Below are 19,187 nucleotides of genomic sequence, written 5' to 3'. Positions count from 1 at the left end.
CATACCCGTCCCACTCGGGGTGACAAATGCAAAAACAACAATGTTGTGTCTGTGCCTATTCTTCTTCCAGCCTTTCAGTTCCCACTCAAGAGAGTGACGTGTATTCTGAACTCCATGCAGTATACTGAAATGTTTAGAGATGCAAAGGCCTCTAATATAAAGCCTTCCAGAGTATAGTGGTGCTGTCTACAGAGCCCTCATTGAGCATAAACTAATCCAATATACCCTGCTGGATCTCCTCCCTAAAGGCCCTGTATTAGAAGAATGCCCAGGGGTGGTAAGCGCCAAATGAGGAATTTCTGTTCAAGGTGAGTAAAATCAGAAAATAGTCCTTGGAAGGATGAGTGTCTTGGTACAATTCCCCCAAACATCCCTTGTCACTAGCTAAAAGTCAATACGCGAGTACACTTTATGGACTGTAGAATAGTATGAGGATTCTCCTTTGATGGGATGCTTTTGGCACCAAATATCAACCAGGCAGTGGTTGCACATTGATTCTTGTATTGTTTTGGCAGTGCCTGAGAGGAAGCGGAAGGTGCCGGATGATCTGTCTATGTGGTTATCTATGACGGTGTTGACGTCTCCACACCCACAAAATAGTAGAATTGGGCAAAGAGAGACGTTGGATTAGGTTATTGTAGAATAAGGGGGTACCAGTTTTAAGTCCATATGTGTTGACAGGTGTAACGTGGTTATGTCCAGTAGGGGGCGTGGCTAAGATGGCCACCGCGACGGACGTGTCTCGCTGAGGCTCCGTGACTGGGCTTCACCTCGCCCAGTTTCGATGAGCCTGGCTGGTTCTGGCCCACACCTGGCAGTTCCTGGAGGCGCGGGGAGCCCGGTGCCCAGGTTCTAAATGCAGCTTTGGCACCGCGGGGATTGAAATCCGGAGTTTGCGGCGGAGCGGGGACGCCGAGCACAAGATGGCGCTCGCTCGACTCACAGCTCCCCGCCTTGGCCATTGACCCGGAGGGATCTCTACGGCGCCGCCTCCTGCGTCCAGCCATAGCGGAGGGGGCATGGACAGTGTGGGTGCACCGGAGGAGGTAATCCCGGACCTCCGACCCTGAGGGAGCTGCCTGGGCGTTCCGGTGGACGGCGGGGACGGCGGTGTGGCTGCTCACTGGTGCTGGCGGCTTCACCTGGCGTGCGGCGGAGGCCCCCCCCTGCTTGGGGCCCACCGAAGACGCACCGCGGCCCGCATGCGACAGTGACAATCGGGGGGCGCGCATTGTTGGGGAGCGCCGCCTCCGCCTGAACTGGCCGCGGGGGACACATCTACTGTCGGCCTGGAAGGCCGTGCGGCGCACTCTTGGAGGCCCTGATCGGTCGCCGGCTGCCCCGGAGGCGGGTGCATTGCTGGACCCCGGCGGCTGCTGGAGCAGAGGTGAGCCCACGCGACGGTGAGGGGGACTAGGTGCAACGCCATGACTATGCCTCGCAGGAGCTGCGGTCCCTCGCGGCCATAAGGTGGCCTGTCTGACTCCAAGATGGCGGCCCACCGCGCTTCTGCCTAGCGGTCTGCACGGGAGAGCGGGGGGCCCTAGTGGACGGGGCGACAATTGCTGAGGCCCAGAGGTGTTACCCCGGCGCTTGCCTTCACTGTCGCAGCCCGCATGGACTTTCTGGGAGCTGTGGGAAGCCGTGTAGGACTAGTGGCGCACTGACCCTGATCTCGCCTCTTGCTGCCGCGCGCCGGAGCGGGGTGGCCTCACAGCTGCGACATCACCAGTCCGGGCGGGAGGATTTGCCTTGGGGACGGAGAGGGGGACGGGGCCCCCGCCGGCAGGAGTGGCCGCTGATATCCCTGCGGCTGCGTAACGCCAGCGGACTCCATCACCGGAGCGGCCACACAGTTTGCCGCACCCCCGCCTGCCCAACGGGCGACACTCACCTGCAGTGGCACCTAACTGCGCAGCAACGGAACACAGTGCCAGGGGGCCCATCATCGGCTAAAACTGCGCCTCGCCCTGCCAAAGAGTCCTCTTCACGTTCGTGGGGCCCCCAACGGACAGTATGGGCAAACCCAAAGCAGCAACGCCGGCCCCAGGGGCTGCGTTGGAGGCTTCGGCCAGCCAATCCAGCGGTGCCTCCAAAGCCGCTGAATCGTGGCGGGATCCCTCTCTATCGGCCAAGCTCGACAAGGTGCTGGCGGCGATAGAGCAGTCGCGGCTCTCCCTGGAGCACCAGCTGGGCACCCTCACTACGGACGTCAGCCTCCTCCGCTATGATCATTGAAAGCTGTCGGATAAAGTCTCAGACAATGCGAGAGCGGTCGCCGACATCCAACCTATGGTGCAGACACACCAGGACTCGATTCGTACCCTGATGGGTCGCATGACCACCATGGAAGAACGCATTGATGACCTGGAAGGGCGGTCACGACGCTGCAACATTCGCGTCCTTGGTCTGCCGGAGGGAATTGAACGATCTGACGCAGTGGAGTATATGGAGACCTGGACTAAATCATTCACCCCCAGTGATGACCGCACAGCGTACTTTTCTGTCGAAAGGGCGCACCGAGTTCCAGCGCGTCGTCCCCAGCCGGGAACCCCGCCGTGTCCTATGCTGGCCAAATTTCTACACTTCAGAGACCGTGATGCGGTGCTCCGGGCGACCCGGCAGTTGGGACCGCTCCGAGTCGAGAATAAAATAATCATGCTCTTTCCCGACTACTCACGAGCGGTCCAGCGTCAAAGGGCGTCCTCTCTGGAGGTGAAACGACGCCTACGGGTGGAGAAAATACAGTACTCCCTGCTGTTCCCGGCCCGTCTTAAAATCATACACGATGGCGTTACTCACTGTTTTACAACACCGGAGGAGGCACATGACTGGGCGGACCAGAATTGTAACGCAGGCCACCGAGCGGAGCGCACCCAGGAACAACGCGTGAGAACAGCGGGCCCCAGAATACCACGCTCGCGTAGGCGACACCGTCCTGGTGCCCCCGCACCGCTTCCACATACCTTGGGGTCCCCGGACCTGGAGCAGATAGTTCAGGAGAGGCATCAGGCCCTGGAAGCGGCAGCGGGCCTTTGTCCTGCCTCCCCAGCAACAGACCTTGAACGCGCCCCCCATATATTTACGTCAGAGGAGGAGGGGGACAGCGAGGCAACGCACTCCGGGGTGGACTCGGTGGCTCTGCCCTCGGTCACCCCGCGAACGGCGGACAACCTGATATGACTGGACCCTTGCAATATGTTGAGCATTTACAGCGAGGGGAGAGGCCCTCAATCCGCTGCTACTGATAGCTCCCGCACTGCACGCGTCCCCTCGCCACCTATGGGCCTACTATCCCCAGATGCAAATCGGCAGACCAGAAGCTAGTCACAGCGCGCATAGCCCACATGTTGAGACCCCTAGCAGATACGGGCCGACACCCCTATATTATGTTGATGCTCTCGCACCAATTGAGAGCTAGTTTGGACGTATCGCCTCTGACGATAGGTCCCCCGCATTGGGGCAGGTTATTTTCGCCTCACCCCAGTTTTCCCTTACCCTTGCACACAAATCTTCTGTACTGTGTCCTAGTCCACAAGTCGCTGAGCAGCTACACTGACATCTTAGCGGCGCGGGCATGGGGAGAATGGGTCATAGCTGGATACCCCCGGGGGAGCCCGCTGACCCATCCTGCGCTATACGCGCGCACTAATGGCACGCACTGGTAAAACCACAATTCTTACACTGAATGTGCGCGCAAGAGATACTCCATATACATGCATACATCAAGCGCCACCAAGCACAAATTGCGTTTCTGCAGGAGACACACCTTACAGCAGGGGAGGTAGCGAAATTGCGCAGGCGATGGAGGGGAACCATATGCGCCACAACTTATTCGGCCTTCGCCCGAGGCACCCTCATATGGGTACGTCCTGGGGTTCCCTTTCAGGAACAGTCTCATATAATAGACCCAGCTGGCCGATACGTTTTATTACTAGGCCAGTTGGATGGTCAGGCAGTACTACTGGGCAGCATCTATGGGCCCAACACCGACCAAAATAAATTTTGGGACACGCTGTCCACTCCCGTAAGCACATACACACAAGTACCCTGGATCCTGGGTGGGGATTAGAAATGCGTGCAAAACATAGCACTAGACGGGTCCCGTCCTCCCCATCCGACATCCCCCATTGTAGTGCAGGCAAAGCGGTTTGCAACATGGGTGCAACACTGGACCCTGGCGGATGCTTGGAGAACCCGGAATCCTACCACCAGACTCTACTCGTTCCACTCACGACCTCATGACCTTAGGGTGCGCCTGGACTGTTTCCTTTGCTCCCCTACCATCCTGCCTATCATCTCAGATACTGACTATTTAGGTAGAACCATATCAGACCACGACGCCCGCACGATAACGATCCGATGGCGCCCGCCACACCCTCCTGTCCCTAACTGGCGCCTCCCTAGGGATAGTCTTGACGACCCGGTCTTTAAGCAAACTCTAGCGGATCACATCCGCCATTATTTCCAAGAGAACACAGGCACGGCCACTACACGCGCGCAGGAGTGGAATGCCTTCAAGGTCGTAATGCGTGGTACCTGCATTCGCCACATCACGGGTGTTCGACGGGTCCTGGAGCGGGATATCCAGAAGGCGGAACAAGCGTTAGCCGAGCTCACCAAAGAGACCAACCCGGCTAACGCCATGCCGGTTCAGATAGCTGGCGCCGAGACTGCCTACGTGGAGGCGCTGGCAAGTATGCGCCGATATAATTTCGTGGCGTATGCAGCTCGGGTCCATAAAGAGGGCGACCGGGCGGGCAAGTTATTAGCATGGCTTGTCAAGCAGGATTCGATCCTTCCGCCCATCACGGCCATTCGTGACGCTCAAGGCACTCTGTTATACTCGCAGGACCTGATTCTCAAAGCCTTTCAGGAGCACTACACGCTATTATATGCCAGCCCCCTCCCCCCGGTATCGGACGACATCCTTTCCGAGTTTCTAGATCGCTTCCAGCTACCTCACATAGATCATGACACACGCCAAGACCTCGACGGACCTATCAGGGCGACCGAGATTAGGCACGCTATGAAGGCGCTAGCTACCCACAAGGCTCCTGGTTTAGATGGCCTTCCGCTAGAATTTTATCACGCCTTTGCGTCCCAATTAGTCCCCCAGCTGGAGTCACAATTCCAGGCAGCCCTAGACAAGGGGGCTTTACCCCAATCCATGTGCGAATCAGTCATAGTGTCCCTTCTCAAGCCGGATAGGGACCCTCATCAACTGGGCTCCTATCGACCCATAGCCTTATTGCCAGCGGACTATAACATTTACGGGAAGGTCCTGGCGGATAGGTACGCAACGGTCCTTCCGCAGCTAATCCACCTGGATCAGAACGGATTCGTCCCAGGCAGGCATACCTCTTATAACATCCGGCGGCTGTTCCACGTCCAGGACCAGATACGGGATCGGTTTCCCCGGGCGGCGCGTCTGGTGCTGGACCTCGAAAAAGCTTTTGACACCCTCTCGTGGGCCTACCTGTTTCGGGTCCTGCAACGCATGGGCATAGGACCCAGGGTACAAGCCTACACTCAGCTCAGCTACTCCGCGCCCAGCTCCAGAGCACGACTAGGCTCCCTTATTTCGGCCTCCTTTCCAGTCCGCCGTGGCACCAGACAAGGATGCCCACTCTCCCCCTTACTTTTTGCCATGGCGATGGAGCCTTTGGCGACTCTACTCGGCGGCCGAGGAGTGGGGTAGCCCAATAGGTGATTCCACCCACTCAGTATCGTTATATGCTGACGACGTACTTGTAAATGTCCGGATATTACAGCCGATTTAACTCCCATACTGCGTATCCTACACGACTTTGCGGAAGTGGCAGGACTCGGGGTCAACTAGCTCAAATCCACTGTCTATCCCCTGGTGCAGGCTATGCCCCACTGTCAAATACGAATGGGTAATGTGGACATCTCCTGGAGTCCCCAAGCGGTTCGCTACCTAGGAGTTAGACTATACCATACACCGCAGGATATATACAAGGGGAACTACCGCAAACTGCTGGGTAGCATTCGATCCTCTGTCCACTTTTGGAAAGACCTTCCACTGGCGGTCACGGGGAAGATAGCGGTCGCAAAAATGATCCTCGTCCCGCGCCGGATATATCTCTTCTCCAATCTCCCGGTAGTCCCCCCCACGATCCCTATTTCGTGAGCTCGACACCATGCTGGGGACCCTCATCTGGGGCTCTGGCCGCCGGCGTATTGCTCTGGCAAAACTGCAACTGCCCCTTGACCAAGGTGGGCTAGCGGCCCCATCATTTGAGGCGTATTTCTTGGCGGCCCAGTTGCAGTGGGTGTCTCGCTGGACGGCGAGTCGGGCACAGAGGGAGCTGATCACTACGACAGGGCACATTCAAACCCCTACTATCCACCGCATGTTGTTACCAGGGGCAGCGCCGCTGCCGACTAAGCCCCTCCAAGTGATGACTGCGCGCGCCTGTCTGGCACGTATTCATCGTATGAATCGGGCTGCGCCCCGGTACTCCCCTCTTCTGCCACTGATAGGGTTCCCCAAGGGCCGGGTACATTACACAGAGAGATTGCTGCAAATATGGACGGATCACGCCGTGACGGAGGTGTGGGCGTTGTTTTTTGAGGGACAGTTGCAGACTTTTGACGCACTGGTCGACGACTTCGAACTTCCCAGGGGACAGTTCCTACTGCATAGACCGCTCCTCACAGACTTCCGCAGGCAGTGGCGCGCGATTGACACGGAACCCCCCACTCATCCGGTCATCCATGCGATTCTACAGATGGGGCCTGGGCGCCACTTAGTCACCTGGATCTGCCAAGCCATACGGACTCTAAAACAACCCACACTTGCACCCCTCAGAGAATACAGGGGAACTGACTTCCGCAGACCACTACATGACAGGGAATGGACCAGGGCCCTTGAGCATACCAAGAAGGTATCCCGCAATTACCGCTTTAAGAATATACAATTGCACATCCTGCATAGGGCATACCTCACTCCCGAAAAATTACAGAAATATTTCCCTGACAGCTCGTTTGCTTGCCCCAGGTGCCTGGAGCCCACTGCCTCTTTCATACACATGTTTTGGGATTGTCCGACGCTTCACAGTTACTGGCACGCGATCCACACCGCCCTCCGCACGGTCACGGGGCTGCAGGACCTATATACCAGGGAGGCTAGCACCCTGGGCATCCACAAGCGACACAAGCACATGAAAGTAGAGAGGCGGTTTACTTCCTTGGTGCTCCTCCTGGCCAAACAGTGCATCACCATGCACTGGAAGACACCGGAGGGGCCCCCCTAGCGGCATGGGTGGGCGCAGTCAAAAAGTGGGGTAAGGCAGAGGAAGAGCTACTCCGAACGGAGGAAGCCCAGGGACTTCGCAAACACCCGATTTCCCTGCCCTGGGCCATGCTATTGCATTCCTTCGCGCAGGAAACGATAACGGTGGTGGGACCATGAACGATTGGTCTCCCCGGGCCCCCATGGCCCATGAGCCCACCCAGGTAGACGTACAGGGGGCCCAGACGCCCGGCGGGTCATAATTGCAGACCGCGACTGTTCCTCCGTTATGCCCTCGCATGGGCAGTGATCAACGCTCCCGCCTCCCTCCTCCCCCCTCGCGCCCGCGTAACCCCAACAATATACCTTGCAATGGTATAGCTCTCAGGCGCAAGACTTGTACTGCTCATCATCCGTAACACAGTGCACCCCCAATTTATATATCCCCAGTTTGTTTATGGTTAACCTGTGGCTGCAATTCCATAGCCCCTATGATAAAATACAAAGGGGAATAGGCCCACCCCGCAGCCCCTGCAAGGCGCAGCGACCACCACGCAAGTTGGTTGGGTATACTTAGACATAGGCCCCGGGAGACTGTTCTCAGCTCATAGACAGAGTGGGGGCCCACATACCCTAGGCTTACACGCTCAGAAGTCCACACAGGGTGTGATTGAGCGCTCTTGCTTGTATGTCTATAACAATCGCATTACCAGATGTGTTGTTGTATGTACTAGTATATAAATGCCAATAAAAAAAGGTTTAAAAAAAAAAAAAACTTGGTTATGTCCAGTACCCTGCACTTGTAAATTATGTCCCCTCACATCTGGAATGGTAATCTCATGCCTAAAGTGAAGTGACAAGCAGAGTAGTATAGCCACCCCCTGGGAATGCATATTGAAAGAGACGAAGTATCTATTGGTACCTCATTTACTGGCAAAGTGATTTTCCGTTTGCTGTAGTCGATGAGTGTCTTGCAGACACACTTTGTGCCTCAAAATATATGCCAGTATCTGCCTGGCTTTTTTAGGATCATTGAGTCCTCTAACATTCCATGTAATTAATTTCATACCTGGGAAGAAATATCTATAGGTTGTTGGGGAGAATTGCAGGCTTTACTCAGGTGTAGCCTATTCAATGCATAGTCCCATCTCAATTCATGGTGTTTGATGTCCCCTGATACCTGCCATTGGATCCGTTGAAGCCTATATTGCCGATGGTAAGTTTAGAAAGCAATGTCAAAGTAACTTCATCCAACCCATACTGTAAACCCCAGCGAACAATGTAGTCATCGCACAATAGCAGTAATTAAACCAACACATAACTTCAAAGAAAAGTTATAACAGTCTCAGTGCAGAATCCGCTTAGGGATTCTAGAGGTCAATCAATGAGTGTGGCTGCAGCTAGTCATTTGCCGATATTGAACAGTGGGCTCTGTCTATTCATCTATGGTACTAGTTAACATCAGATTGAATGTAAATTGATCCGCACAGTTAGTGCCTAACCTTCGACACGAGTCTCTGGAAACCGCATAAAATCATATATGTTTAGACAATATTATAATCACTGCTGATTTCAGCAATAGGAGACAACCTTACTCCATGTCTGAACCTCACACACCAAAAGGCAAATATTTGGCTCAACTGTAATGTCTGGTGATGGAGTCCAAATTAGTTGTTGTTGCCTGGGAACATCCGGGGCATTCATTTTTCAAGTAGGATAATTTAGCTTTAGGATCTGTGAAAGAGTTTTTTGCTATTGCATTTGATGTGTAATTTGCCAGGGTGCAGCATAGCCTTTTCAACCTCTAGTTTCTGTATACATTTTTTAGCAGGAATGATGGCCCACCGTACCTCCTGGATGGTGAGTCTGGAAAAAAAGGAAATGTTGGAGCCTTAAAAAGCCAGGTCACTAACCTCTTGGACCAGTCTAAGGACAGTTTCCTGGTCTCTGTAATTCAGTATTCTTGTTATGACAGGCTTGGGAGGAGCCCCCAGAGGTGGGCGTACACTAAGTGACCTGTTCACTCGCTCCACCAGAAACATAGGTGAGAGGGCTTCATCCCCAAACAGACTTGTGAGCACATAGTGCCATCCTGCCCACATTAGTAGTCTTGGCTATTCCTAGAATGCACAGATTGTTGCAACGTGAGCGCGCCTCCAAGGCTTCATCTTTGGCACACGTTATATCGAGCAATTTTTCTAGTTTTTGCAGTGGCTTAGAATGTGTAACTGGCTCTTCTTCTATCTCAGAGATGCACTGTTCAGCACCATCCATATGCTCCTCGAATTGGTCCAGGTGTTGTTGCATCAAGTCTACCCTGGAATGTTAGTGAGTCTATTTTTTTTGTCAATTGTTTGAAGACCCCTTTGCATTTCCAGTAGCAAAGTTCTGACATTTGGAGAATTAAGAATTGCCCCATCAGTACATTCTGGAAATCGCACTGCTTATTCTTCTGACGCTTGTCCTTTCGCTCTCTTTGGCCTCAAAGGTGATCTTGGCATGTTTGTTTTCAGTATTTCTAATTTTGTCACCTTGAGATCTGCTGTACATTTCTGCAGCTTGCAATTAATTGAAAGTGCAATCTAGCAGGAGATCAGGATAGAAGCAGTTGAAGTGAATACACAAAAAGGTCTTTACAAAGAGTTAGTTGTTGCAGTGCCCCCATGGTGTCTGTATTGCTAAAACCATTTGTTGCTGGCTAGTACAGGCTCCATTTAACAGTTTCATGTTTAATGGGGTGTTCACATGTAATTCGGCGATTTTCCTGGCGAAAGAAATGGGATAACGTGTCCCCAGTGGTGTCAGCTGCAGCCCTTAGACCTCCACTCCTACCTCCCAGGAGGGTCCTGCCGATGGCCCGCCCGCTCTTGTTAGCAGGTTTACCCAGCCTTACTGAGTGAGATGTCAATCTTTTTGACATCTCACTGCCACAAACCACCCGATCTTGAGTAAGTGATTCTTGCTACAAACAAAACCCTGGGTTTTAATTTGAGCTTTAACTATTGAAGCTCAAATAATGGAGACCACAAAGGCAATTTAGTCCTAACTACAGTGAGGAAATAAAAAAAAGTACATCACAGCCTTTAACACTTATAATCTTATAATTAGAGCAGCAAAGTAGAACTATTACACTGCTCTGACATCACAGCACCAAACCCAACTCTTTAAAGTGCAAAAAAAGTTAGCATCTTTAGCTCAACTGCGCCAAGTTGGGCCCTCACAAGAACTTTGCAACAAATGAGCAAGTTTTTTCACACTCAGAAGTGAACAAATTAACAAAACCAGATTGATTCTCATAAAGTCTTATTTACTACTATGTACCCTACCATCCTCCAAGGCTGCATCAAAAATAAATAAATCCACATTTCAGAAATAGCTCCTATCGGAGGTGTGCAGGTTTTTATCAACCTTTGAATTCTCATGCTCACCTCCTGACATCCGACCAGCCCACATAATTAAACACTTGGGCACCCAATAAGCTCTGATACTGTCTCTTTATTCAACCTTTATTAAATCAGGACACTGTACCTCTTTAGTGGAAAACCGTCTCGGTTACTAAACAAACCCCCCCTTTCATGCTCTGATCATAGTAGATACCGATCCCTATCACTTCTGTGCTACTTGGAAAAAACACGAAAGAGTATTGTTTTCAACCGACTACACCCCTTTTTTGACACAAACAACTTTGTATACCTGCTGCAAACTGTTTTCCACTCGGGACAAAGGTCACGTTGGTCCTAGACAGTCTATGAAGATTGATCACGCAGGGTGACATTGGTACCCTTGTCCTGTTGAATCTCTTGGTAGCATTCAACACCATCAACGATGTTCTGTTGGTGGACCGACTGAAGACCATTGGCATGGACGAGCTTGCTTTGAATTGTATCACCTCTTTTTTGTATGACCACTCTTGGGTAGCTCTTCTAACCCCATTGAAATCACATCCAGTAGAGTCACCTTTGGGGTCTCTTGAGGATACAATCTTTCACCATTCATTTTTTTATGTCTACATGCTTCCTCCGACCTCATTGCTAAGTTACAAGTACATTCAATTTTACATCAGCACCAATGATACACAGGTCTTGTTCACTCTAACTAATCTTCCCATGTCCTGGCCAACAGCCAATCCGTCTTCTGTCACTGAATGGCGTCTTAAACTAAATGCAACCAAAACTCTTCTATTAGCTACAGTCTTACAATCTGGCCTGAAATCATGTGTCCACCACCTAATTTTGCTTTGGCTGTCCGAAGACTTGGCATCTATATAAATTCCAAACTTTCTCTTGAGCCTCTGATTTCAAAACTCACTAGCTCTTCTTCTGACAAATGAAGCATCTAAGAAAAATCCTTTCATCACCCCTGAACTCCATGTTACAGCGGTCATAGCCTTGAGTCAATCCCACCTTAACTATGGAAACTCTATTTACTTAGGTCTCTCAGACAGCCAAATGTCTCTAGCTGATACAAAATGTGGCAACCTGCCTTCTGACTCCGGTCAATCGAAGGGATCTTACCACTGCCCTCAGAAGTCTTCCAGCAAAGAAATGACAGCTCTTTAAATCTTTAGTACTACAGAAATATTTCACATAACATAATATAAACACTAAAAAGTCTAAATTCACTGTAAAAAAAATATCAGTTGAGGTTTATTATAGGTTGATATCGGACAACTGTGGCTTCATGATAAAACCTAAAAAGGAATTACATCTACTGACAGTAAGGTAGTAGGCGCTGATCCGCAAACACTAAAGTGAGGGGAGTGGAGACGGGGCTTTTTTGAGATAATCCAAGGTCTTTTTGTTAGCAATGAGTTGCACACTCTGTTGTGAAAGGTGAGGAACCATGTAGGTGTGGTCTTTCCCTAATTATTCCTTCAGTTGGACTCATGGCAGGCAGGTTCAGAATCCTCACACCTCTGTACCTCCATTGTGGGTGCTCCAGGAGAGACATGATCCTACAGTGAGAAACATCACTATACACAAAGGCAGTGTCTGGAACACAGCCTTCCAAGGACACTTGAAAGAAGAATCATTTAAGACCGATTACACAGTTTGAGACATTAAATCCACATCTCCTGTCTGTCAGCTGTTTATAAAAGTGGGATCCCAACTACCATATTTCGCTCCAATTTCAAGTTCTCTATGATCATGGAAGGGAGTGTTCCATACAGTTCTTAGAGGGCTATTGTACAACCACGGCTGGTGTATGACAGCCTATCTCCCATTGGTGAGGGGACAGCATCTGGGTTACTTGTTGGAGAAGCCATGTACCTGTCCTGAAGCATCTAGATGCCAGTCTCCCTGCTCAGGGAGGAAAGGATTCTGCCTAGCCTGCAGGGGGAGAGGCTGTCTTGGAAGGAGCAAGGCCCAGTGCATCATCAGTGGCTGTGAGGCGACCAGAAGGAGCAGATGGCTGAAGAGCAATCTGGGTGGACCTGGTTGTCAGGGCCTCTCCCCCCCCCCCCAGCTCTCCCAATGCTTCCAGGTGAGAACCGCAACTCTGATTCAATGAAATTGCTGAGACTTCCGTTGTCGCTGTGATTGACTCTTGGCTACTTTGCTGATCGGCTCAAGCGAGGCTGTGTCTACCATTCCTGATTAGTGCTGAATTTGCTGAATCCATGACTAGCCCCTGTGGGGCTGCATATGCTGATTTTCTGATCAGCCTGTGTGGATCTACATCTGCCAAATTCATGATTGGCCAAAGTGGGGCTGCATTTACCCAAGTGTCAAAGGGGGGTTACACCTGTGGTTCAGCTTACTGTGGTGTGCTGCATCTGCCAGTTGTGCGGACCCCGAGGGACTAGATTTACCAACAGTCTGGCCAGGGCTGCAACCCTGTAGGGCTGACGATCTTCAGATGATCAGGAAGAAAAAGCTCAGTGGGTCTACTGTCTAACGCAGCTCGGTGTCATGGTCAAAGAAACACCACAAGAGCCTGCTGGTGCACTGTTGCTCTCTCAGGTGTGTGAGGATACCTTCCGAGCAGCGGGCAGTGTGAAATCTGCCCTTAGAGGAGTGAGTCATCGCATGAAGTGGTAAGCGGATTGAGGAAGCGCACACATTCATTGGGGTGAATGAACTGCACCTGTGTTGTATTAAACACTACTGTTTATCCATCGAGTGCTGAAAGAGATGGGAACCCAATTAAGGGAAAGCACATGGGGACCAGAGGACAGAGATGGAGTAGGATGGGTGCAGCACAGGCCTACATAGCACCCAGAGGCGCTAACATTTTTCATTATTGGAGAGTGCACTATTGAATATTACTCTGTGATTAAAGTACTTTCTTTCTTGCAAAGGTAAGCACTGGGTGCGACATTCATTTTATTGGGTCTGCTGATTGGCTGTAGAGTTCTGAACTTGAGCACCCCCGCACTGCCTTCCTGGGAATCCTGTGATTATTTACCCTCGCTGCCTGGAGAGTCAAGTGCAGAAAGGGTTGTGCTCGCTCAGTTTGCAGAGCTATACTAGGACAGGCTGCGGGACATCAGAGGCAAGTGATCTGAACCCCAACTTTTGGGGCCCATAACCCCTGCTTTCCCCGTGGCTCCCTGAATGGGGTCTAATTCGTTTTTTGTGAATTCCAGTAAATGGCTATCTTTCACTGATTTGTTCTATAATTCGAATGTATGTGAATGGAGTTCATTATCTGAGTGAAACGAGATATCTCACATTTACCCATTCTTAATGATCCATTTTGGTAGTTTAAACATTGTCTGAAAAAATCCAGGATATAGGTGTATTATAAAATTCCTTAAAAAGAATTCCATAAACCTAGTTCATTTGTCGAAAATTTGAAACTATTCTAATTTCATCTGTAAGGAAACGTTAGCACAGTGGAACTGACCTGTGATTTAACACTGCGAATGAAAGCTGTGTAAGAATTCAGTGATCACTGTATTCCACTAGTACAGTTGTTTTACTTTATTTCCAAAGACAACACGGAACCTAAAAACCTACAAATTGAGTATCTGCCCCACTTTTCAATTAGCAGTGGTGGACTTTCCTTTCTCTGACCTTAAAAATGCTGTTACGCTTCAAAAATGCTCAACTGTAGTGATGTTTGCCTTTTATGAAGTACAGAGTTATTAGTCTTGGGGTGATCTACAGCTAATGTAAAAGGTGTGATGGTCTGAACAGCACTCCCTAGACTTTGGGCAAGGTTGGAAGGGATAAAAGGAGTGGAGGATATCCGGCACAACAATCATCCATGACCAACAGGCAACCACGGACTGGATTATTGTACTGCACCCAACCTCGCAGCCGGGGTGGATTTTGAAACCCTTCTGGTCTAATGGATTAAGCACAAGCCATTTTGAAAAAATCTTCAGCTTTGTGAAATTGCCATTTTTAATCCACAATACCTTAACCCATGTGAAATAACCTGCAAGTCTCTAATTCATCCGTTCAGAGTTTGAGTGGCGTGTACGAAGACTATTGAATTTATCCGCTTCATCCTGGACATCGATTCACTGAAATGCCAAGTGTAGCAGAAATTACATCATACACCCTTTGAGCTCAATGACATCACAGGAAATAGCTTTAATAGGACCTTTGACACTGAATCCCATGAAGGGATGCCGTATGCCTGTATTTTGATGACCTCACACTACTGATGCCTAGTGTATAACTATAAGAGAAAAGGAATTGCTAAATCACAGAGATTTGCAAAAAAAAGAAATTTTAAAAAATAGTGGTCAAGAGTCTCTGTTAATAATTCATATGTGCCATATATTGAATATGAACTAAGACTGATTTGACTCCTTATCATTGTAAACAAGTTTTGATTTATGATCACTTGTAAGGAACTATTACACTTACGAAGTATCGATGTGACTGCTTTGTTCAAATATATCATTAGGTGTGGCCTCGAGACAGTTTTAGCTATTTGCCACCTTCATGTAATAAAAAATCAGATATGTATCATGTATGTGTATGTATGTATATATATATATATATATATATATATATATATATATATATATATATATTTATATATAATACAAATTCAATGAAAAAAGTAACGGTTAAAGCTTAGTCGTAGTTAGGAAAACTTATTGGTTCTTTCTAAACAAACCAAACTTAAACTACACAAACATTAGAAATTCTCATATTGTAGTTATTTCCTGAATTAATGAGTTATGCACCACCTTTAAATTGCTATAACTTTATTTATTTCTATACAAACCAAACTTAAATTACAAAAAGATTATAAATTCTAAAGTTGCAGTCATACCTTAAATTTAGAATGTATGCACCAGCTTCTCATTGTTATAATTAGTGCACCTCCATACACACTGCTTGCAGCTGGCAGAACACACAACAATAACTATAACTAGCCACTCTACCATGCACAGTGTTATAACAAAAGATGTGATTTGAGATGTTGTAAGTGTTATAAGTGCTACGATTTCATATTGTATAACTGATGCACCATAAAAGGGTATAAGCAAGATCACTTCCTCTATTGGTCTTTCAACAGGTATACATTGGCTGTATGTGTTGTGAGTGGAAGCATTTTGTCAGATCACATATGCACATCTGTATAATAGAAGTGCACATCCCTTCCAGTGATGGTGGAAAATACTGTTTGAGGCATATGAGCTGCAGATCGTACACTGTGTGTTAGATCGCCATCCGGTGTGGGGCTCGGATTCTTGCACCTTGTTGTGTCTTGGAAGAAGTCTTTTGTAGTCACGAGATAGGTGACTCCTCCCTTGGACGATAGTGCGCATGGACATCGACTCCATCCTTTTTTTCCGCCATTGGGTTCGGATGTAACTTTTGCGCTCCGGTTCGAGAAACTTGTTTTTCAAACTTTTTCAAACTTTTTCAACGCGCAAACTCTCTAGAACTCTCCGGTATTGTTTTCGATCGCGTGATCTTCGTAGCGCATCTCAACTACTCGATTCCAGTCGTCGAGGCGGGCTGCTGGGTCTATCGATGCCGTTCGGGCCTACAGCTCATGGAAAGGACTTCATTCAAGAAATGCACCCAGTGTGGAGCGAAATTCCCACACAATGACCATCACAAGGTCTGTAACCTGTGTCTTTCGCCAGAACATGACGAGAACAATTGCCAGGCCTGCGCCTCTTTTTGATCGAAAAAGACCATCCGTGATCGCCGGGCTCGACGACACCTCATGGCGCAGAAAGCAGCTCCGGCACCAGTGGACATCTTCAACGAAGGCCCAGATGTCCCAGAGGAAGATTCCGAAGACCTGGAAGTCGTGTCCGAAGCAGACGACTCGGACTCAGACAACCACATCACTCCTGGTCAACGAGTGAGTACAACTGCCCCCACCCCCACTCCACCCGAAAAAAGAAGGCCCTGGTCAAGACTTTGCCTGCTGGCCCTAGTCGCTACCGAACACAGACTTCAGAAGCCCCGCCCTCGGGCTCGGCTCCGAAGATAAAGGACAAGCCTTCCGGTAGCTCGGGACCGAGTAAACCGAATATTCCCGTCCCCAAAGCGCCTTCGGCACCGACGCCGGTAGAGCAACCTACTCCCAAAAAGAAATCGGCACTGACCACTTCCACGCTGAAAGAAAAACCTTCGGATCCGAAACCAAACCCTTCGGAACTGAGAACGGTTTCAGTCTCCATATCCAAGCCAAAAGACTCTAAAACACCTCCTGAGGCCTCGAAGGAGAAATCTAGACCCCGTTCGGACCCGAAAAAGTCGGCGTCCAACCGGTTATCGAGGAGGAAGAACTTTTTCGACTGGATCCTGTCGATCCCAAACAGAAAGAATTCCATATTGACCCCCAAACAGGACATGCGGCCGCTGTGCCACACAAGAAGAGGAAGCTGGACACAACAGACACTCCTGCAGTGCCTCTGAAGAAAAAAGACTGTGCCACTTCTTCTATAAGACCCTCTTCTCCTGTTCTTCCTACTCCTATTCTTCCTCCTATACCTCTCTCACCTCCACAGCCTATAACACTTCCACCACATACACCACCACCACACAATGATGATGATGACAATGTAGGGGGAGGCAACAATGACCCTTTCATTGACCCTGACAATGATACGGACACATCACAGGATGATTGGGACGATTATAATAACCCAATAGATCCCACAGACCTCCCAGATCCCCAGCCATATCCAACAAAACCATCTCCCCCAGATAACAATATTGGATTTGGGCAGCTTGTTAATAGAGCTTCTATTTACCATGGCGTTCACATGTATTCAGACCCTGCAGATGAGAATTTCCTCCTAGACACTTTTGAACAGTTGCAGAAATCTGTCCAAATACTGCCAATGCTCAAAGGGGTCATTAAACATACCCCAGACATATTCAAAGACCCAGTGAAAGCTAGAATTCTCAATTTTAACATTGATAAGAAATACAAACCTGCCCCCGATGATCCCACCTACATCAAAGGGCAGCTACCTATAGACTCACTAGTAGTGTCTAATGCTAGAAAACGCGCCAATTCCCAAACCTCCGGTGACGCACCACCTCCGGATAAGGAATCTAAGTTGCTAGATGCCTCTGGCAAGAGGGTTGCTGCCCAGGCAGCCAATCACTGGTGCATTGCTAACACCCAAGCATTACTTGCAAGGTATGATAGGGCTCACTATGACCGAGTATAAACCCTATTGCAACATTTACCTGATCCGTACAAAACTCAAGCAAATGACCTAATTCAGGAAGACAAATTAATAAGCAATGCCTCAATCAAGTGTGCCCTTGATGCAGCCGACACAGCCTCTAGGTCCATTAACACTAGTGTGCTACTCAGACGACATGCCTGGCTACGCATTTCAGGCTTTAAACAGGAGGTACAAACCACCATCCTCAATCAGCCGTTCAATCAGGAACAGCTTTTTGGACCAGCTGTTGACACCACTGTGGAGAAAATGAACAAGCATTTGCAATGCAATAGGTCTCGCATTTGTTAAAGTTAGAGCTGTTGGCATTGAAAATGACTATGCTTTTTACTTTTGCATTTTTATTTGCAACAATAAATAGACTTCTCGCACACAAAGGTACCCATTAATAATCGACCTATATGCAATAATATAGAGCAGGCTATCCGGGAATTAGAACAGCACTGGACTGTAGTTTGGCCGCACAGCTTACATTACTGCATGCTAACAAGGGACTATGTATTAGCTTGGGTTGCCGTTTGTGCTGTGGTGTAGAGGGTTAAATCCACTTCCACGATCCATTTCGCACCTGACATAAAATGTTTGCCTACTACTAGGCATAATTACAAGATATATCTTATCTGGTCATGACACCCCTAAGTGCAGTGGTGTTGGTGAAATTGGGGGTGAGGGCTGCATTGAAACATTTGGGGTTCATCCCACTTTAGGCGCAGTGGGCCAGTGGTTGGCACTGACACCATACGAGGACAGGGCTGGTATGGAGAAAGACCTGAGGGTTGACATAAAAAAAAACTTCAGAACTTTATTAAACAAATTGCACAGCCTGTAGGTTTAAGAGAAAGACAGGCAAGAGCGAAAAAATAGGGTTTGGGGATGAAAGTTCAAAAGTATATATATATAGCTGTTGGGATAAAGGCGGGAAGTAAATGCAACATGCCACAGATGAAGGTGATATGGCGTCTACTAATTAAGAACAAATGTACAGCCACAAAGAGAGAGGGTAGGGGAGGTTGCGCCTGAGCTCTCCCTGTGGGTGGGGTCAGGAAAGAGAGAGACGTGTGTTTTATTTCAGTACAAGGTAGAGAGAACGCAGCCTCTTGATACGAGTCCAGCTGAAAGCACACATTCGTTCTGAGGCATTGAGTGATGAAGCAGAGAAGGCGGGTGAGCGGGGGGGAACGGGAGGGGGGAGGGGGGAATGGAGGAGGAAAGAGAGATGGAGATAGAAAAAACAAGAAGTGTGGGGGTGGGCTGGAGGCCGAAGGGAACATGTAAGAGTGGAGGGGGTGAGAGAGGGGGTAG

At 49.2% G+C, this 19,187-nt stretch overlaps 1 protein-coding gene across 9 annotated transcripts in view; it reads left to right on the top strand.

Annotated features, from left to right (window-relative positions):
* RGS14 (regulator of G protein signaling 14) overlaps positions 1-19,187 on the top strand; it is a 334,003-nt gene that overhangs the window by 268,566 nt on the left and 46,250 nt on the right. The gene's annotated exons all lie outside the window — the stretch shown is intronic.

The sequence above is a fragment of the Triturus cristatus genome, chromosome 7 (assembly GCF_964204655.1).
Source record: "Triturus cristatus chromosome 7, aTriCri1.1, whole genome shotgun sequence".
Lineage (NCBI taxonomy): Eukaryota > Metazoa > Chordata > Amphibia > Caudata > Salamandridae > Triturus > Triturus cristatus.
The sequence above is the reverse complement of the archived record's forward strand: the minus strand, read 5'-3'. Positions and strand labels throughout refer to the sequence as shown.